Source organism: Homarus americanus, unplaced genomic scaffold, assembly GCF_018991925.1.
Source record: "Homarus americanus isolate GMGI-L3 unplaced genomic scaffold, GMGI_Hamer_2.0 scaffold49667, whole genome shotgun sequence".
NCBI classification, from domain to species: domain Eukaryota; kingdom Metazoa; phylum Arthropoda; class Malacostraca; order Decapoda; family Nephropidae; genus Homarus; species Homarus americanus.
This window is the reverse complement of record NW_024738608.1, coordinates 3,688,905-3,710,502: the sequence shown is the minus strand read 5'-3', so window position 1 is coordinate 3,710,502 and position 21,598 is coordinate 3,688,905. Positions and strand designations below refer to the sequence as shown.

Sequence of the window (21,598 nt, the reverse complement as noted above, 5' to 3'; positions counted from 1 at the left end):
AACGTGAGGGAGGGCTGTTGGGAGGGAGGTGAAGGGTGGGGGTGTAGGGGGTGAGGGCTGTTGGGAAGGTGGGTGTGGGGGGGTGAGGATGTTGGGGACGGAGGTGAGGGGAGGGTGGGGATGTTGGGAAGGAGGGAGGGTGTAAGGGGAGGGGGTGAGGGGATGTTGGGGAAGAGGAGGAAGGGGTGTAGGAGGAGGGGTGTGAGGGCTGTTGGGGAAGGAGAATGCAGAGAGGGGTGAGGGCTGTTGGAGAAAGGAGGGGGAGAGGTGGGGGAAGGGGTGAGGGGCTGTTGGGGAAGGAGGAGAGAGGTGAGGGGGAAGGGGTGAGGGGTGTAGTGGGAGGGGTGAGTGGCTGTTGGGGAAGGAGGAGAGAGGTGAGAGGTGTAGGGGGGAGGGGGGAGGGGCCTTTGGGAAGGAGGGGAGGGGCTGTTGTGGGCAGGGGGTGAGAAAGGGGTGAAGTAGGGCAGGATACAACGTCACTGTACACACACACACACACACACAACCTTAGTCAGTCAGTCATTTCCTACCACCATTCCGAGCTGTCGGTACTCCCAACCTCAACAACCACCATCACTACCATCCCTCCCACAACCACCATCACAACAACCACCATCGCTATCACCACAGTAACAACCATCGGTACCACCATTATTCAAATCTCAGTAAGTATACAGTACTTATAAAACGTAGTATTGGCCTCTTGAGTATTACGTGTGTTGCGTGAGTGTGTCGGGGTATATAATAATAATAATAATAATAATAATAATAATAATAATAATAATAATAATAATAATAATAATAATAATAATAATAATAATAATAATAATAATAATTAACGGTTTATTGAAAGATCATGGCAGCCAAAAGGCAGAAAATATACAGTTACATAATTGGGGAACGGGTCACTTGTGTGTCAAATACTATACAGGTAACATAAGTGATACAAATATGATATATAATAACTAGGTGGGGAGAAGGTCACACTACAGGGCATTTCAACATAGTGACAGTGTAAAGGTAAGATTGACTGGGAGTGAACACACTAGTTGACTACGAGTTGCTGATAATTTTACAATGGTTGGGACTGGGCTGTTCTTATAGCGATCAGTACGTGCTCGTATGGGCTGGATGCGGTTGTGGTGTTGTACAGTAATTCGCGGACGAGGGATCTCGGGTGGAAGCAGGAGCCGGTGTCGAGGATGGTGCAGAAGCTTCTTTTGAGTGTGTCGGGGTGTGAGTGTGTCGGCGTGTGTGTATGTGTCGGGGTGTGAGTGTACCGGGATGTAAGTGTGTCGGGGTGTGAGTGTGTCTCGGGGTGTGGAATTACGCAGGGTGTCATTGTACCAGGGTGTGGAGTGTCAGGGCTGCTGCGTGTGTCGGTGTGAGTGTGTCAGGGGTGTGGAGTGTGTGTCAGGGGTGTGGTGTGTCGGCGTGTGTGTATGTGTGTGTGTCAGGGGGTGTGAGTGTGTCAGGGGCTGTAGGGGTGTGTCGGGGTGTGGGTACCGGGATGTAAGTGTACCAGGGTGTGTGAGTGTGTCAGGGAGCTGTAAGTGTGTCGGGGTGTGAGTGTGTCGGGGTGTGAGTGCACCGGGGTGTGAGTGTGTCGGGGCTGTAAGTGTGTCGGAGTGTGAGTGTGTCAGGGTGTGAGTGTGTCGGGGTGTGAGTGTGTCGAGGTGTGAGTGTGTCGAGGTGTGAGTGTGTCGAGGTGTCTGTCATACCAAAAGGGTGGGAGGAGGATATCTAGGAAGTTGATTGGTCAAGTTATATCCAGAAGGCAGCAATGATTGGCCGTTCAGCTCCCTGTTGTTAGGAAGCGACAAACTGAAAGGACCAATCACAGACGCGGCTTTAATTAAACTTCCCCCCTATTGGCTACTGGATAAACCTTAAGTGTGTTTTCTTTTGTCTGGTTTATCTTCCGTATTTTTGCTCCCTCTCCTCTCTTTCACAGTCCAGAGAGAGAGAGAGAGAGAGAGAGAGAGAGAGAGAGAGGTCGGACGTCAAAGAGACACTCGTGAACTTCCAGCTTTGACTCGCCTTTCAAGTGACGGGGATCCTGTTCTCTCTCTCTCTCTCTCTCTCTCTCTCTCTCTCTCTCTCTCTCTCTCTTTCATCGTGATTTTGCCTACCTTGATAACAGCTTGCTTGTCTCGGATTGGCTTGTATTGTGTCAGCCTTTCTTCTGATTGGTTGGTACTACTATCCTACTCTCCTATTGGTGGTACCAGTGTCATTTCTCTCCCTACTGGCTGGTACTGGTATCATCTCTCTTTCTATTGGCTGTTACCTACATCAACTCTCTCTCTCTATTGGCTGGTACTGGTATCATCTCTCTCCCTATTGGCTGGTACTGGTATCTCTCTCTCTCTCTCTATTGGCTGGCACCAACATCAACTCTCTCCCTATTGGCTGGCACCAACATCAACTCTCTCCCTATTGGCTGGCACCAACATCAACTCTCTCCCTATTGGCTGGCACCAACATCAACTCTCTCCCTATTGGCTGGCACCAACATCAACTCTCCCCTGGCCAGGCTCGTGTGTACACAGAGGTGGCAATTTGGGACAACTCAGAATGGGGGCGTGTGACGTGTGACTGTTGTTTTAATTCCATCATGTGGGTAATACTGCCTCCTCTCTCCTCTCCTCTCCTCCTCTTCCTCCTCCTCCCTCTCCCTCCTCTCCTTCTCTTCTTCCTCTCCTCCTCTCCTCCTCTCCTCCTCTTCCTCCTCCTCCTCCTCCTTCTCCTCCTCCTCCTCCTCCTCCTCCTCCTCATATCATTAGTTTGGAGGAAAACTCTACGCACAAACCTATGATAATTTGGCCCTATTGTACTGTATTTTTTGTAACATTTTCCACTACCTAATACTAAATTTAAAATTATCTCCCTTAATCACCACTTTGATATATATATATATATTTACTTACTTAATTCTCCCTCACGTAAACATCACATTATTTAATTTTCTCTCCATATTTTTCCCTCTATCGTCCATTTTAACGGTGATTTTTTTTTTGCTTTTTTGCTTTGTATTTTCCTGAAAATTCTTCCTTGTTTAATATATGTATTTTTTTGTGTGTGTGTGTGTGTGACTTCCAAACATTCATCACGGGAAGAGAAGTTTGACAAAAAGGGAGGGGGAGGGGGGGGAGTGGGAGAGGGAGGTTATTAAAAGACTTTATATGTCTTAGCAGAGTTCGCAGAAGTTAGCCCGCCACCTTGATCATCTTCGTATTTAATCAATGTAATTTTTTTTTGCGTGTAATATTATCTCAAACCGTCACACTGATATCACATCCTACTACATATCTACCTTACACTACCAGACTCTACCGGACACTACCAATCACCACCACTACCAGACACTACCAGTCACCACCACTACCAGACACTACCAGTCACCACCACTGCCAGACTCTACCCGGACACCACCAATCACCACCACTACCAGACACTTCAGTCACTACCAATCCCCACCACTACAGACACTACAGTCACCGCCACTACAGACACTACAAGTCTCACCAGTCACCACTCTGGGCCACTACAATCACTACCAGTCACCACCACTACCAGACACTACCAGTCACCACCACTACCAGACACTACCAGTCACTACCAATCACCACCAGTACCAGACATTACCAATCACCACCGACCAATCGTCACTACATGCCTCACACACACACACACACACACACACACCGCCCTTGTGTATTGTCACCAAGTGTGTATCTTGACGTTACTCTACTCTACTCTACTCTACTCTACTCCACTCTTTCGAAAAATTAAACTGAGAACCAGAATTAGGATGATAACCATTTCATTTTAGTCTACCATTAACCTGAATTTATGCAATGTAAACAGTGTGCACGTTTTCTATGACTCTTGTAACCGTAAACTAATATATATTTTTTTTCGTGTTGACAATCTTTATGGTACGTAATCTATATATGTTTGTCTTCTTTGTTATGATGTTATTGTCTCATGTAAGGGAATTTATTGTAGATTATTAGAGTGTTTGTGTAGCGGGAAGTTAAAGCATAGTATCTCTCTCTCTCTTGCCAGTGGCCAGTCCGCCTGAGAAGAAGAAAGACGAGGCTGCTCCACCGCCCCCACCCACCAGCAAGAATGGTCAGCTGTCAAGTAAGGCAATTTTAAGTATTATTATTATTATTATTATTATTTGCTGCTATGGTATAATTTTAATTACTTAAGTGTTCATCAATTGTAGGTACAGTAAGGTACAATAGACTGTTGTGTTGCTGGTGTTGTGGTGAGAGAGATTATGAGTGTTTAGTGTTGTGAGGCGTTGTGTTGCTGGTGTTGTGGTGAGAGAGATTATGAGTGTTTAGTGTTGTGAGGTGTTGTGTTGCTGGTGTTGTGTTGCTGGTGTTGTGGTGAGAGAGATTATGAGTGTTTAGTGTTGTGAGGTGTTGTGTTGCTGGTGCTGTGGTGAGAGAGATTATGAGTGTTTAGTGTTGTGAGGTGTTGTGTTGCTGGTGCTGTGGTGAGAGATTATGAGTGTTTAGTGTTGTAGGGTGTTGTGTTGCTGGTGTTGTGGTGAGAGAGATTATGAGTGTTTTAGTGTTGTGAGGTGTTGTGTTGCTGGTGCTGTGGTGAGAGAGAGATTATGAGTGTTTAGTGTTGTGAGGGTGTTGTGTTGCTGGTGTTGTGGTGAGAGAGATTATGAGTGTTTAGTGTTGTGAGGTGTTGTGTTGCTGGTGCTGTGGTGAGAGAGATTATGAGTGTTTAGTGTTGTGAGGTGTTGTGTTGCTGGTGCTGTGGTGAGAGAGATTATGAGTGTTTAGTGTTGTGAGGTGTTGTGTTGCTGGTGTTGTGGTAAGAGAGATTATGAGTGTTTAGTGTTGTGAGGTGTTGTGTTGCTGGTGTTGTGGTGAGAGAGATTATGAGTGTTTAGTGTTGTGAGGTGTTGTGTTGCTGGTGTTGTGGTGAGAGAGATTATGAGTGTTTAGTGTTGTGAGGTGTTGTGTTCCTGGTGTTGTGGTGAGAGAGATTATGAGTGTTTAGTGTTGTGAGGTGTTGTGTTGCTGGTGTTGTGGTGAGAGAGATTATGAGTGTTTAGTGTTGTGGAGGTGTTGTGTTGCTGGTGTTGTGGTGAGAGGAGATTATGAGTGCTTAGTGTTGTGGAGGTGTTGTGTTGCTGGTGTTGTGTGGTGAGAGAGATTATGAGTGTTTAGTGTTGTGAGGTGTTCTGGTGCTGTGGGTGAGAGAGATTATGAGGTTTAGTGTTGTGAGGTGTTGTGTTGCTGGTGCTGTGGTGGAGAGAGATTGTGAGGTTTAGGGGTGGTTGTGGAGGTGTTGTGTTGTTGGTGCTGTGGTGAGAGAGATTATGAGTGTTTAGTGTTGTGAGGTGTTGTGTTGCTGGTGCTGTGGTGAGAGAGATTATGAGTGCTTAGTGTTGTGAGGTGTTGTGTTGTTGGTGCTGTGGTAAGAGAGATTATGATGTGTTTAGTGTTGTGAGGTGTTGTTGTTGGCGTTGTGGTGGGAGAGAGATTATGAGTGTATATGTTGTGAGGTGTTGAGTTGCTGGTGTTGTGGTGAGAGAGATTATGAGTGTTTAGTGTTGTGAGGTGTTGTGTTGCTGGTGTTGTGGTGAGAGAGATTATGAGTGTTTAGTGTTGTGAGGTGTTGTGTTGCTGGTGTTGTGGTGAGAGAGATTGTGAGTGTTTAGTGTTGTGAGGTGTTGTGTTGCTGGTGTTGTGGTGAGAGAGATTATGAGTGTTTAGTGTTGTGAGGTGTTGTGTTGCTGGTGTTGAAGTGAGAAATTACGGGTGTTTGGTGTTGTGAGGTGTTGTGTTGCTCGAGTGATTTGAAGTCCCTGTGGAATTACAGTACATTAGCTTCGTTGCATAAAGAGCGCCACTGCATGCAAAACACGGCCGAACGTTCGCTTGGTTAATCTACCATACAAGATATCATTAGGGTGGAAGAGTAACGTCAGGCGAAGTTCATTGCTCATGCTGCCTTCATGATACCACGCCTGGTTAGATGATGAACCCGAGAATGGTGTGTGTGTGTGTGTGTGTGTGTGTGTGTGTGTGTGTGTGTGTGTGTGTGTGTGTGTGTGTGTGTGTGTGTGTGTGTGTGTGTGTGTGTGTGTGTGTGTGTGTGTGTGTGTGTGTGTGTAGATGACTGAGTGTTGATCTGTTGTGTGAGTGTCTCTGCGTTTTGGTCTGAGAAGAAAGAATGGAGACTGGAAGGGACGAGGATATCTGGTGCAGGTGATCTTTGAAACCTACTCCACCTCTCTCTCTCTCTCTCTCCCCTGATAAAGAGCAACCCCCTGATTACAGCCTCTGTGTCGTGTCCCCCAGAACAAGGGTCGCTTACCATCCTGCGACGCCCCAACAGCCGGAGTCAAGGCGGCGGGAGGACCACTCGCCTCTCCTCCCAAGCTGACAGCGACACACTGGACGCCGTCGACCTCATCCACGACACCCTGCCCGCCGTCGACACTCCGGAGTCCTGCGAGAAGGCTGCCCTCAGGTAGGTGTTCCTCTCTCTGTTTATTCCTGGTGATTATATCTTTCTTTACTCTCTCTCTCTCTCTCTCTCTCTCTCTCTCTCTCTCTCTTAATTGTAACGCTTTGGTTAAGTATATTACGACGTCCCCCCCACCATGTACCGTTACGGAGGGCCTTCACGTGTCCTCTGGTTACTACAGTGGGGGAGCAGCCGTTGTGGTTACAGATGTAGGAGACAGTATCACTATCTCCGGGTTATGAAGATGAAATGTACAGTACCTCCTGCTTGTGATAAATGGCGGAGGATAGGTAGTCAAGTTTATTTTATTATTTTTCAGGCTTTGCATGTGACTAATGTCTCGCTCTCTCACTTGCGGCAGGTTGCGGAGCCTTCTGCGGCACCTACAAGAAGGGGAGGTGCCGGCCGCAGTGCTCCAGCAGAACCTTCAGTTTGCTGCAGATGTCCTCGACTCCATCTACTTGGATGAGACCAAGTGCGTATGTCCTTCTCCCCCTCCCTTTATCTCTCTCTCTCTCTCTCTCCTTCACCCCACTTCGCCATACTACGTCCTGTAAATGTAAATCCAACACAAACTTACTCGTAGAGCGTAGAGGTGAGGCTTTGCTAAGACGCTTAGGGGGGAGGGTCGGCTTTCAGGTGTAAGCCATCAGGTGTGAACCACCTGGTATAAACTACCAGGTGTGAACCACCGGTTGTGGACCACCAGGTGCGGACCACCAGGTGTGAACCACCAGGTGTGAACCCTGGCAGTCACTTTTATGTGTAGGTACAGTAAATACACATGTGGGTGTTTTAACTAATACACATGATTGTAGGGATACATACTCATTTAGTTGTGTACATACAGGTGCACATATATGCTTACACACAATACATACACACCCTTACAGTAACAGGGACCTACATGGTGTCTTGCACACCCGCATTCGTTCACACACACACACACACACACACACACACACACACACACACACACACACACTAAATAACCACTAACAGTATTCTCAACCTGTCGTATTAATACCCCCCTCCCCCTTAACTCCCCCTAGCTGGTCATGAGAGAACGCAGATATAGTTAAGGTACAAATTATGTAAGAGTATTTTCAAAATTACTGTAGATGAGTTCCTTAATATTCTTATTACTTCCAAAGTTAACATAAATCATAAATATACAGTAAATGTTCTTAACTTTGGTGACGACGGAAACCTTAAGTTAAGGTGTCTCTTAACTCGAAGTAAAAATTGGTGTTACGATAAAGTCTGATTATAACCTGTCTGACGTAAGTTATGGTCTATAACTGTGTGTCATAGCTTACGTTAATAGGTTATATATAACACGTAGTACCTAGTTAAGAGAGAGGTATTATCGTGGGGAGCCCTTGATAGTCCTTCTCAGATGCTTATTGATTCCCACGTTAAATTTTTCATCGTAAGTGAGGATTTGTAAAGGCTGGTGCTGGATAAACACGTTCAATATGGCGTCAATATTACTCAGAGACTCTACCTTAACTAGATACGTTCACTTAGCACCAGTTAGGAGACAGAGTATTACTCATTGTTACTCATACAATCTCTTGAAGTTATGACCCCAGCCTTAATATCTTTTCAGTCTCACACAGTCTTTTAAAAATTCGTGAAAAATAATGGCACATACGATATTGGAACATGTGAAATATACCTTAATATTGCATTATGTTTTCCCAATATTTATTCCCCTTTTATATACATCTTTTTATATATATTTTGGTGTTAAATAGCAAACCCACAAGTTATATTTTTCGATAGATATATTTTTTGTAGTATTTAGGTGGTTCATGACGATAAACCATTCCAATACTTTTTTCCTCCAAATCTCTCTTTCGTGTTTAAAACTACAATATTTTACCCTCTCAAAAAACATTTTTCAACGAGTATTTTGCGTAGGTTATGAATTATTATCAATATTATTAGTATTTATTATCCCCCTCCCCCTCGTTTTAATAGTATAAGGGAGATGTTTGTTTGTTTGCTTTACACCACTGACCACTGTTGTTATGGTGTGTGTGTGTGTGTGTGTGTGTGGGTAAGTTGGTCTAGTCTCCGCACTTTTTTTAATTAATGCACGTATCTATGCTTTTATATCTCTCCATCCCTTATAATAACACGTAATTAATTTGTTTGTACCATAGTGGATGTTTGATACCCTCATTATCTCTGTCTCTCTCTCTCCCTAGACTGGAGGAACAGAATAAAAATATTTCTTTTTTTTTTTTTTTGCCTTTAGAGTAAAACAAAAAATCCTGAGACATTTTTTTAAATATATCTCTTTATCTCTCTTATCTTTAGTCATAATCATAGTATTGATAAAAGCATCCCACTTCTTTTGTTTAAATATGATAAGGTAAATATGACCCAATTACGTCTGCTTTAAATATTTATTCCCGTGTTAGTTATTTCCTTTCCTCATGGCACTCTACTGCACTTATCACCCCAGTATTTAAAATATATATTTATAAATTATTACATTATCTTTCACTCTCTCTCTCTCTCTCACACGTGTATCTGTTATGCAATGTTGAGCTTGTTGCATCATCTCTGTATTAGACTTGGATATTGAACTTCTTATATGTTTGTGTTATTAGTCTTGCAAGCTTTTTATATCGATTTATATATAAACATTTAAAAAAATTCTCTTGCCATAGAGATTGGCTTTGTGTTCCTGTTGTAGATTCCGTCTCTAATACTTGGATTCTCTCTCTCTCTCTCTCTCTCTCTCTCTCTCTCTCTCAATCCTTCTCTTTTTTTCTCTCTTCCTCTATCTCCTCCTCCCTCACTCCTATTCCTGTTATCCCTATTTTACGTTTAATCTCCTGTTTTCTTCTTGAATATTTATGTTTCTTATCCTCCTCTTCCTCTTCCTTTCCCTTCCCCTCCTCTTCTTCCTCATCCTCCTCCTTATCTACCCTTACTCCTCTCTCTATTGGTTTCTCTCATCTCTCCGTTCTATTTATTCTATGTTTTCTTATTTATCATTTGTGTTCGTTCTGTTTTTATTCATTATTTTCTTCTCTGTTCTTCTTTATCTTGTCTGTGATGACTCTCTGTCCCTACTCCGCCTCTTTATCATTTCCTTTCCATCTCTCATGTATCTTCTTCCTCTCTCTTCCCAATCTTTCCTTCATCCCCTGCCTCTCGTTCCCTCCTTTCCTCCCTCGTTTATCTATCTCTTCCCCTCCCTTTCCTTTATTTCCTCCACCTCCCTCGCTGCCGTCCTGTCCTCCTCCTGTCTTTCTGTCTCTCCCTTCGTCCCCTTACCGTCCCTCCCTCCCTATACCCGTCTCTCTTCAGCAGATGCTCGGCGCCGCAGGATCGAGCTATAACCATCAGCCTTGAACCTCCCGCGAGGAAGGGCCGGCGCCCCCCCACCTCGGCCGGCGCCTCCACCAGGTTATAACAACCAAAACACTAGCATAGCTCTCCCTTCTCCTCCCTACTAATAACGTTTTTTATGGTAATGGAGTGTTTCGAGCGCAGATTAACACCTCCTCCTGCCTCCCTAACCCCCCCAGCTCTTAACCCTCCCCTCTACCTCAGTCCCACCGTACTTGTGTTACCTCACCGGGAGGGGGTAATTAACGTGCTAATTGTGTTTCTCTTTATCACAGGGTTGGTTAATGATTTGATTAATTGGTATTTGTATTATATATAAATTTACTAATTACTCTTTCTTTCTTTGTTTAACTCATTTGTTGTTTAAGGTTTATATAGGTGTAATAATTGTTTGTTTTGGTTGTTTTTGGCATTACTTATTACACCTCTTTCCTCTCTCACCTGGGTAATATACATGCCGTATTAATTACTGCCGCTCTGGAATAATTATCAACTTTTGAATTGTTCTCTACCTGTCGTTAATATGCTAATGGCACCTGTCTGGGATAATTAATGTCGGATGAACGGGTCACCTGGTGTGTGTGTGTGTGTGTGTGTGTGTGCACCCTCCACTACCTTAATCAGGTAATTCGTAGTGATGATGACAGTTAGTAAGGCTCACCCACAAGATTAGACACCTCCGCTTATTGCCTATGGATATTAACGAACCTACCCTAACCTACCCTACCCTAACCTAACCTACCCTACCCTACACCCACCCTACCCTACCCTCACTCCTACCCTACCCTACCCTACCCTACTCCCCACTCCACCCTAACCCCACCCCACCCCCACACCCATCTCTAATTCCCACCCTACCCTACACCTACTCCCAATTCCCACAATCCACCCCTATCCCACCCTACCCTACCCTACTCCCACTCCTGCACCCACTCCTACCCTACTCCTACCCCACCCCACCCTAACCCACTCCCACCTCTACTCCCACCCTAACCTACCCTACCCTACCCTACCCTACCCTACCCTACCCTACCCTACCCTACCCTAACCTAACCTACCCTACCCTAACCTGACTTAACCAATAATTAATTAATGAAGAAGTTTGCCAGATCTACTCGTTCAGGAAAATAAAAGTTAGTGTAGAGAATTATACTGTGCCAAGATAACACCCCGCTAAATTTACCATTTGTTTACATCGATCAGCTGACATTGTTATTCTTTTTTAACATTGATCAGCTGACATTGTTATTCTTTGTTTACATCGATCAGCTGACATTGTTCATCTACGTATATACTTGTTATCCCTCGTCACAATAGATGAATTACCTGTTATAGTACTGTTGTTATTCCACGTTATTCCAGGTATTAATGTAGTGGAGGAGTGTTATACCTGCTGACACCTGGCAACTCTTGATGTCCATTCCTGTTTAATTCCTGTTTGATTCCTGTTTGATTCCTGTTTCATTCCTGTTTGGGTCTGTTATTTTGTTCTGATTGTTGACTTTTTTAAATCTCTTGTTGTTCTTTTTTATGGTGTTTGGTTAATAACGGTAAGATACGAGGTTATTAAGGGATAAATTACCTTAGTGTGAATGAGTGCGTGATGGTGGCAAGGGTTGAGTCAGAAGTGAGTGTTGGCTATACTGGAAACACAACGCCAGTAAGGGCATTTAGAAGTCTACTTTGACGCCACGGAACGCCAGATGCATCTTCGCCAACCTTCTCCAGCTGGTAACATAGATCCCTGACAGATGATAATGACAGTCGTTAAATTTAATCAGATTCCGTGATTCTTCAACATTTTTAATCTGATTTGAGGATATTTCATCAGCGTAATTTACTGTAAATCTTCGCCGGGTTTTAATGTTGAGTTATATATTTAACTTAAGTCAGTAGTTCCCCCACCTCTCCAGGGCTCCGAAAAACAGATGAAATTCAATTAGCGAAGTGAACCGCACCTCCAGTGGGTTGGTTGGAGCTTGACGCGGGAAGACTCGCCCCTCGCCCAGCTGATTCGTGTAAATAAACAATATGACGTCCATGTAAACAAAGGTTGATAATGACGTTAATATAAACAAAACACTAAATATGGCCTCTTTGTAAACACTCTGAATATGGACCTGTAGATAAATGAATTATAACATCCATATAAAGTGTAAATAAACTCTAAACAGCTGGAGAAGTATTAAGTGTGTGTGTTAGGTTCGTGTTGAATTCGTGTTGAGTTCGTGTTAAATAAGTGATACGTGAATGATAAGCAAGTGAGTTGTGAGGTTGTTAATTTATTTTGCCTGCAGGAAACTCTCGAGGTGCTGGGCCAGGTGTTGTCTCTTGCATGGTTTAATAATTATCGTCTCTCTCTTCCACCACCCCTCCTCTCTTCCTTCCTACCACCCATTCCTCCTCCTCCTCTTTACCTCATCCCCATCCATTCTTACCCAATCACATAACCTCTCTATCCTTTTCCCCTCCCCTCAATTCCTCTCTCTCTTACCCTCCCCACCACCGACCTCCCCTCCTCTACTTTCCTTTGTGTTCCTCGTCTTCCCCCTTCTCCAACCAGAACTTGCCCCCCCCCCCACCCCCAAGACGCCATAATAGCCTCGTTCACCAAAGACTCACCTAACTATGGTCGGCTCAGCACGCACGATTGTCAACTTTTTTTTTCCAACAACTTGTAATGAACTTTTAAAAACTACTTTACACTTTTGCATTACTTATATAAACCTTCTCTGACAGTCTTTAATAATAATGAGCTTTTTTTGTATCTTTAAATAATGATTATAACTTTCTCGTCTGGCTTTGTTGTGCATGGTAGTTAAACACTCATTATATTTAACCATTATCTCGTTCCCCTGTAGATCAAAATTAATAACCCATTAGTATTGTTATTCTGCTAATTAATCTTGACTAATTAACTCTGGCTAATTGATAATACTAATTGTTTTAACATCATGGTAAGTATTGGCGTTAAAGGTTTAAGATTTGGTTTATTGAGAATATTATTTTGTTGTTGTTATTGGTGATGGTTTTTTGGGGGGTTAGTTTACCTGCCTGGCCCCGTCACACCTGTTCGACCTCTATGTAACAGGTGTGATGGAAGGTGTGTGTTATATATCACATTATGTAACAGGTGTGATGGAAGGTGTGTGTTATATATCACATTATGTAACAGGTGTGATGGAAGGTGTGTGTTATATATCACATTATGTAACAGGTGTGATGGAAGGCAGGTGTTATATATCACATTATGTAACAGGTGTGATGGAAGGTGTGTGTTATATATCACATTATGTAACAGGTGTGATGGAAGGTGTGTGTTATATATCACATTATGTAACTGTGATGGAAGGTGTGTTATATATCATTATGTAACAGGTGTGATGGAAGGTGTGTGTTATATATCACATAATGTAACAGGTGTGATGGAAGGTATGTGTTATATATCACATTATGTAACAGGTGTGGGGTGTGTTTTTTTGTACAGGTGTAAGTGTTGTTTCGTGTGGTGTGTGTTATATATCACATTATGTAACAGGTGTGATGGAAGGTGTGTGTTATATATCACATTATGTAACAGGTGTGATGGAAGGTGTGTGTTATATATCACATTATGTAACAGGTGTGATGGAAGGTGTGTATTTATATCACATTATGTAACAGGTGTGATGGAAGGTGTGTGTTATATATCACATGTATGTGTAAAAAATTATGAAGAGTAATTGTCCGTGAGTGAGTGGTAGTGAGTCGATAACAGTGAAGTGAGTGTGCGAGTGAAAGGAGGGTGAGTGTGTTGCTCTAGTGAATAAATGAAGTCAATCTGTGTACTTACAACACTACTCTGCTCTGCCATTGGTTGAAGCCTACACTACTCTGCTCTGCCATTGGTTGAAGCCTACACTACTCTGCTCTGCCATTGGTTGAAGCCTACACTACTCTGCTCTGCCATTGGTTGAAGCCTCACTACTCTGCTCTGCCATTGGTTGAAGCCTACACTACTCTCTCTGCCATTGGTTGACCTACACTACTCTGCTCTGCCATTGGTTGAAGCCTACACTACTCTGCTCTGCCATTGGTTGAAGCCTACTACTCTGCTCTGCCATTGGTTGAAGCCTACACTATTCTCTGCCATTGGTTGAAGCCTACACTACTCTGCTCTGCCATTGGTTTGAAGCCTACACTACTCTGCTCTGGCATTGGTTTGGAAGCCTACACTACTCTGCTCTGCCATTGGTTGAAGCCTACACTACTCTGCTCTGCCATTGGTTGAAGCCTACACTACTTGCTCTGCCATTGGTTGAGCCTACACTACTGCTCTGCCATTGGTTGAAGCCTACACTATCTGCCATTGATTGAAGCCTACACTACTCTGCCATTGGTTGAAGCCTACACTACTCTGCTCTGCCATTGGTTGAAGCCTACACTACTCTGCTCTGCCATTGGTTGAAGCCTACACTACTCTGCTCTGCCATTGGTTGAAGCCTACACTACTCTGCTCTGCCATTGGTTGAAGCCTACACTGCCCTGCCAGTAGCTGTATCCTGTTGTAGTCTGCCTAGTCTGCGGTAGTGCCGCAGGGAAGCTTAATCCCTAGTACCCGCGTGGTGCCGCATGCGGGAGAGGGGAATCGACTTCGCTACCATCACCAAGACAAGATCCCCTCTACCCACACCACCCACACGTTCACCCTTTCACGCCCTATACTACCACCACCACACTCCACCACCACACACCACCACCACACTCCACCACCACCACACACCACCACCACCACCACACCCACCACCACCACACACCACCACCACCACCCACCACCACACACCACCACACCACCACACACAACCACACACCACCACCACTCCACCACCACCACACCACCACCACCACAATCCACCACCACCACACACCACCACCACCTCCACACCCACCACCACCACACCACCACCACACTCCACCACCACACACACACAGCCACCACACACCACCACCACCACACACCACCACCACACACAGCCACACACCACCACCACACACCACCACCACCACCACACTCCCACCACCACCACCACCACACTCCCACCACCACCACACACAACCACCACCTCCACCACCACACACCACCACCACACTCACCACCACACACAACCACACCACCTACACACCACCACCACACACCACCACACACCACCACCACCCCACCACCACCACACACAACCACCACCTCCACCACCACACACAACCACACACCACCACCACACACTCCACCACCACACACAACCACACACCACCACCACACTCCACCACCACCACCACACTCCACCACCACACACACACAGCCACCACACACACCACCACACACACAACCACACACCACCACCACCACCACCACCACCACCACCTCCACCACCACACTCCACCACCACCACCACACTCCACCACCACCTCCACCACCACCACCACCGCCCACCACCACATCACCACCACCACCACACTCCACCACCACCACACACCACCACCACACCACCACACTCCCACCACCACACACCACCACACACCACCACCACCTCCACCACCACCACACAACCACACACCACCACCACACTCACCACCACCACCACTCCACCACCACCACCACACTCCACCACCACCATCCTCCACCACCACCACCACACTCCAACACCACCACACCACAACCACCACACACCACCACCACACACACCACCACACCACCACCACACCACACTCCACCACCACCACACACAACCACACACCACCACCACACTCCACCACCACCTCCACCACCACACACAACCACACACCACCACCTCCACCACCACCACACACAACCACCACCACCACCACACACTCCACCACCACCACACACAACCACACCACCACCACACTCCACCACCCACCACACACCACCACCACACACCACCACACACCACCACCACACTCCTGCCACCACACACCACCATCACCTGCACCACACCACCACCACACGTCACCACCACTCACCACACCACCACACCACTACCACACACCACCACACACCACCACCGCCACCACTACACACCACCACCACCACACCCACACCACCACCGTCACCCACCACACCACCCACCACACCACCACTCACCACACCACCACCACACCATCACCACTCCACCACCACACCACCACCACCACCACCACACCACCATCACCACCACACCACTCACCACCACCACACACCACCACCACACCACCACCACCACACACCACCACCACACACCACCACCACACATCACCACCACACCACCACCACACCGCCACCACACCACCACCACCACCACCACCACACATCTTTCTCACCACCACCACACACCACCACCACCACACACCACCACACCACTACCACCCACACACCACCACCACTTTCACCCACCACCACCACCTCCACCACCACCACCACCACACACCACCACCACACCACTACCGCCTCCACCACTCACCACCACTACACCACCACCACCACCTCCCACCTCCCACCTCCCACTCTCACCTCCCACCTCCTCCCTCCACCTCCCACCTCCACCTCTACCTCCCACACCTCCCACACCTCCCACACCTACCCCTCCCTCCCCACACCTCCCACACCTCCCACACTCCCCACACCTTCACTCACAGGCTGGTGGCTCCCCGTGAATGTGCATCACAGTTTGAAGGCACCAGCAGAGATGGATCTCAGTGTTAGAGGTGAGTTATGTAACACCTCAGTGATTCAAGTTGTGCTTTTTACTGCGTCTTGATGACCAATCCCGAAATATTCAAACTCTATATATGGTATTATGGATATGCCCTTCCTCCCCTCTATTTGGTTCATAGGCCTTGTCACACTCAAGGTTAGCCATAACCTCGTCTTTGGTTCCCACATGTCGTCAGTATTCCATTAGAAACCTCTCTCTCACCCATCTTGGCTAATCAACATTTAGGGTGAGTTGTTAGTCCTTTCAGTCATCATGTCTTTTTGCGTGTTTCGTCTGCAATCATCTGCCCCAAGCAGCCTGGGCATATAACATAGTATGCTTCGTGGACTGGCCTGCAGCTCTCTGTAAGGTATTCAAGCTAACTAAGGGCTTTCCATCCTGGTAAAATATTCAGTATCGGGTGGTGCTGCCTCCATCGTGCCCAGGCAGCGCAGGCCTGGATTTGTTTATGTGAGGGTGAGCCAGAGTGTCGTACTGCAGTGTATCGTATACTAGGTGTAGGCTGTCATCACATCTGCCGGTAGTGTCAATGTCTCATTAATCAGCGATAGTGTCATATTATTACTATTGTGGTATGTCATTACCTTGTGTATGTCATATATACCAGTAATGAGAATTTTAGTAAACGAAAATGTCATGTTAGTATACGCCGTACAGTCAGTATTGTGTCATGTAACCACCAATATGTCGTTCGGTCGCTGCATAAATGTTATATAATGTAACAGCAGTGTTGTATATATATTGTGACGGTGGTATTATGTATACTTGTTAGTACCCAGGCATGTGACTGTGTAGGCTTCATTGGTCCCTTGTCCTATGTTTGCCATACCTCTACCCACATCCACTACCCATACCCTCTACTACCCATACCATCCACTACCCTACCCCTCTACCTTTTCCCTCTCACCTGTCCACTACCCTCTACTACCCATACCATCCACTACCCATACCCTCTACTGCCCATACCATCCCTACCCCTTCCCTCTGCCCCACACCATCCCCATACCCTCTACTGCCCTCGCATCACTGCCCATACCACTCTGCCCTGCCATCACCACCATACCCTCTCTGCCTACCATCCCTGCCCATACCCCTCTGCCCATACCATCCCATACCATCCTACCCATTACCCTCCTGCCCATACATCCACTACCCATGCCACTCTACTGCCCATACCATCCACTACCCATACCTCTTCCTGCCCACCATCCACCTGCCATACCCTCTACTGCCCATTACCATCCACCCATACCCTCTACCCATGCCATCCACTACCCACTTCTCTTGTCTGCATCCACTACCCATACCCTCTACCTTTACCATCCACTACCCATACCCTCTACTGCCCATACTATCCCCTATGCCACCTCTGCTGCCCATGCCATCACACCCATGCCTCTGCCCATACCATCCACTACCCTTATAATCACTGCTTACGCCATCACACTACCCATACCCTCCACTGCCCATGTCATCCACTACCTTATCACTGCCCATGCCATCCTGCCCAGCCACCATCACTACCCGCCTCTACTGCCCATATCTGCTTGATCACTGCCCATCCCTCTGCTGCCCATCCACTACCCACACCATCACTGCCCGCCCATCCACTACATACCCTCCACCTGCACCCTCCACACTGCCCATACCATCTGCCCACCATCCACTACCCACCATCCACTACCCCACACCCCTCTACCATCCATCCTGCCCACACCCTCTACTGCCCACACACATCCACTACCCACACCATCACTACCCACCCTCTACTGCCCACACCATCCCACACCGTCACTCCCACCGTCCTCACCCACCCTCTGCCCCCACCATCCACCCACCATCCACTGCCCACCGTCCACTACCCACCTCTGCCCACCCCTACACCCACCATCACCTACCCGCACTCACCTTGCCATCCACTACCCACACCATCCACACCCAGCCATCTGCCCTGCATCCACTACCCACGCCATCACTACCCATCCACTACTGCCTCTACCGCCACCATCACTGCCCACGCCATCCGCTGCCGCCTCTTACTGCCCACGTCACTGCCCACGCGTCCACTGCCCGTGCCCTCTACCGTCCACCTGCCATGCCTCTACTGCCCATGCCATCCACTACCCGCCGTCACTACCCACGCTCTGCTGCCTTGCGCATCCACTGCCCACACCCTCTGCTGCCCACACCCTCCACTACCCACACATCACTACCCACACCATCCACTACCCACACATCCACTGCCACCATCCTACCTTACCTCTGCTTGTCCTGATACAGTAAGGTAAGGGTAAATAAAATCCGTCAAGTGCCAGTATAAAGTATCATTCATTATACAATTTTACCTTAACTATGTCACCCAAATAATGGCTTAACAAATATGAATAAACAAGTTTTATTTTCATTTGATCTGATTATTTTTTTTAAGAGTGGTTATTCTTATTTAACATCTTTAAAATTTATAGTGGTTGATCTGTTGTTCTCTGCCTTCGTTGGTTCACTGTAGCTGACTTTGATATATTGTACTCAGAGCATGACGAGTGAGGAGACTTGTTTTTTGTGTGGTCCAGAGTAGATATATGCATCAGTGACGTCATCTCTCCTTCCCCTACTGTTGTTTCCTTTCCTCCTCTCTCATTTACCCTGCCTCACTTGTCCCTCACACCTCACTACCTTCTTCACACACTCATTCATTCCTCCTCTCCCTCATTCACCCCCACCTCCCCTGCCTCCCCTCCCGCCCCTCCCACACACACACCTACACTCAACCAATCACCTTCCAGCTGTCCACTCACAGCTCTTACAATTTCTAGCTTTGTTTCTGCAGGGTATTGTTAACTATGAATACTGAGAGAAAGCATGTCGTTGCTTTATGTGTCTATTGTTTTTGTTTGTGTGTGTGCATGTTTGTGTGTGTGTGTGTGTGTGTGTGTGTGTGTGTGTGTGTGTGTGTGTGTGTGTGTGTGTGTGGGCAAAGTTACTAAGTGTTCGTCAAGTGTGAATGCTTTGTTTTGGTACAGCTTTCAGTGTGTGTCCAGTGTGTGTATTCCAACACACCTGGGTTTTCTGTACCTGTGTTCTTTTAACACACATACACACCCACACACCCCACACACACACACACACACACACACACACACACACACACACCTCATCTTGGTTTGGAGGCCTGAACCATCATCTGTGGCGTGTGGGATGGGGCTCCAGGCTGGGAGGCCGTGACGCCTGACAGATGCTGGGCAGTAATTGTCCCCCTGAGACCTACCTGACGAGATCTTTGTCTCCTTCTTTGCCGTTCTCAGTTCTCTCCTGACAGTGACCGAGTGATAAGGGGGCGGAGGCATTGGGGTTATGGTTGCATTTATTAAGAGCGAGAGGCAGAGAACAAGATGAAGACATGAGTTAGGGGAACAGAGGAGGGCGACACGTTGATGCTGTAACGCCTCTTGAGAGAAGGCAAAATAAGGGGATCTAAATGTTTTTAAGTGTTCTGCTCTAGTTACGATCTCATCTGCTGATCCTAAGGGGTCATCACACACACACACACACACACACACACACACACACACACACACACACAGAGTTACTATCTCTTTACATCTTTGCTGACCTTTGTAGATCTTTGTTTTGGCCTTTGTGGCCTGTGTTGCCAGTGCCAGAAATAGTGTGGCATCTGGTGGAATGTTTGGGTTGTTTGAGACAGGCATAAATGTTATGTTGTTAGGAAAGTGGCTGTGTGTGTGGAAATGCTACTATCTCCTCTCTCTTCATCCTCTTCCTCTCTTCAGGCTGCTGCTTACCCCCCTCCTCTCCTCTCCCCCTCTTCTTCTTCCTCCTCCTCCTCCTGACCGTCTGCTCTTCCTGACTTTCCTTGACCTTCCTTTCCTTGGCTTTGCCTAATCCTCTTGCTCCCCTCCCTTCCCCTCAGCATTGTAATCTCAGAAATTAGCAACTGGTGAGTGTCAACCTTTGTGCCGCCACTAATGAGCTTTCATTGCAAGGTTTCTGTTTTTACTGAACTTTCTGTTTTATTCCTTTCTGGTACTGTGGCTTCTTTTCTGTTTCTGATATTTGCTTTGTTTTTTTGTTTGCTTTTATAGACTTTCTGCTTTGTTTCTTTTCTGGCTTTCCTTTTATAAACTTTGCTTTTATAACTTTCCTTTTTTTCTTTCCTTTTCTGCTTTTCTGAAACTCTGCTTTCTGCATAGCCTATCTATAGGCTTTTATGAAACATATAATAGGCTTTGCTTTTTTTGCTTTTTGGCTGCTTTTTGTTTTGCTTTGTTTCTTTTATAGCTCTGCTGTAGGCTTCTTTTTATGGGCTCTTTTATGGGCCTGTCTGTAGTTTGCCTGTCTTTCTATTTTGTGACTTTGGCACTATAGACTCTGCTTTGTAGACTTTGCTTTTATATGAACCCTATCTATAGACCTATTTTTAAACCTACTTTATAAACACATACTATGAGCTTTCTGCTTTTATAAACTCTTTTATAGGCTTTCATTTTGCTTTCTATTTATAAACTTTATTTTCTTCTTTATAGCTCTGCTTTCTGTTTTTTGCTTTTATGAACTTTCTTTTTATGAAACTTTGCTTTCTGCTTTTTGTTTTGCTTTTATAGCTCTGCTTTTATAGGCCTATGCTATGAGCTTTCTGCTTTTATAGTTCTTTTATGAGCCTAGCACTTTATAGGCCTGCTTTATAGACCTGTCACTATAGACTCTGGCACTATGAACTCTGCTTTATGAGCTTTCAGGTACAAGGGCTTTCTACCTGAAACTTTGTTACTGGCCAACCTAACTTTTGCAAACCTAACTATAGGCACCATTTCTGCTATAGGCTCTTAACACTATGAACTTTGTGCTGTGGCCTGGCACTGAACTCTGGCAACATATATATATATATATATATATATGCCCATCACAGGAAAATACAACATACTTTCGTCTTTCGTGTTTGCCTGAATGTC

The 21,598-nt window shown here is 46.2% G+C and overlaps 1 pseudogene; it reads left to right on the top strand.

The window, feature by feature from the left end:
* The first annotated feature begins 1,202 nt into the window (after positions 1-1,202).
* LOC121874137 overlaps positions 1,203-21,598 on the top strand; it is a 56,802-nt pseudogene continuing 36,406 nt past the window's right edge.